The 1,308-nt window shown below is 53.7% G+C and overlaps 1 protein-coding gene across 4 annotated transcripts in view; it reads left to right on the top strand.

Annotated features, from left to right (window-relative positions):
• Positions 1-881, top strand: part of CALCOCO1 (calcium binding and coiled-coil domain 1) — a 17,600-nt gene extending 16,719 nt beyond the window's left edge. For 3 of the 4 annotated variants that reach the window (XM_040487928.1, XM_040487929.1, XM_040487931.1), the window contains one exon: positions 48-881. The gene's annotated coding sequence lies outside the window, so the exon portion shown is untranslated. The remainder of the gene's footprint in view (positions 1-47) is intronic. The other variant, XM_040487930.1, reaches the window with a different exon arrangement.
• Positions 882-1,308: the final 427 nt, after the last annotated feature.

Consider the following 1,308-nt stretch of genomic DNA (forward strand, 5'->3'; position numbering starts at 1 on the left):
CACACACACACACACACACACACACACACACACACACACACACACATACACTCATGCACAGACTGGGCATGATATTCTGGGCTCCATGATATTCTGGGCTCCATGATATTCTGTTCCCTAAGAACCGCCCCTGCCTTTGAGCCATTTTCATCCCAAGCTCTCACCGGCATCCTCTCCTGCCTGGTTCTTTTGTCCAAGCAGGGGTCCTTTTTGGAAGCGGTGGCTGACCTTACCCCCTAAAAGCGGTTTTGGAGGAACCAGGATGGAGGAGAACTTCCCCAGGGGCAGGTTGCTTCTGTCACGGACACCAGCCACACACACACACACTCATACACACACACTCACACATACTCTCTGATGCCCCAAAGCCAATTCCCCGGGGCACCCCACCCTCTCTTATTGGGGGTCTTTGTTGGTTTATCTGAGTTTTCTCTGGGGCCTGCATGGAGGCAGCAGCATGGACATCACGGCCTCTTCAGGTCTCTTTCAGTTCTGAGCTTCAGTGGTTCTTTCTGTTCCCGCCCCTCCCCCACCATTGCTTTCTGCACCCCCACCCCAGCCTTTTCCACACCATTAGATATGAAATTTGGATGTTTCTTTTGTATTTTTGAGGTTTTCTGTACTCTTACCTCCTGCTCCACCCTGCCACCACCCCCCAGTGTCCTCACATGGAAAGAAATAATGCATTTGTGCCTTCTGTGAGGGATGGGGAGAACACAGGGTCCCAGGTGTCCCCGTTTCTCAGCCCTCCTCCCTCTCCAGGTTCCCCCCCCCCCAGCAATAAGAGCTTTCCCTCATTATCCCTCCCCCGATCTGTAGTTTGGACAAATATATTTATATGATACGTATAACGATTCTAATAAAATGTGTTCTTACCATGAGGTGTGACTAGAGCAACGCAGGTCTAGACAGCTGGCTCATAGACCATAGTGGAGGGGAGTTGGGACAGAGGGGACTCCCCCCTGCCTTCTTGGGGAGGGTGCCCAGCAGCGTCTCCTCGCTATGCCTCTTGGTGGGCAGAGGAGGAGGGAGGGATCTTTGTCTCGGGTTGTGGTGGGGCGGCTGGCTTGGAGAAGACTGCGGTGGGCGAGGAAGCAACGTATGGGTCCACGTGAGACAGGACTTTGGGATTTCAGTCCTGGGGTGGGCAGGGTGGAACCCAAGCTTCTGGGCCCAGGTGCATGTCTCAGAAGGCAGGGGAAGTTTCCACTGCACAGACCTTCATTCAACCTCCATAGCAGCCATCACTGTACCGTGGGCCAAAGATGGGCATTACCCGTGTCAGGAGTTCACATCTTTGGGGAGCCA

The sequence above is a fragment of the Herpailurus yagouaroundi genome, unplaced genomic scaffold (genome assembly GCF_014898765.1).
Source record: "Herpailurus yagouaroundi ecotype Mexico unplaced genomic scaffold, PumYag 166, whole genome shotgun sequence".
Taxonomy (NCBI): Eukaryota; Metazoa; Chordata; class Mammalia; order Carnivora; family Felidae; genus Herpailurus; species Herpailurus yagouaroundi.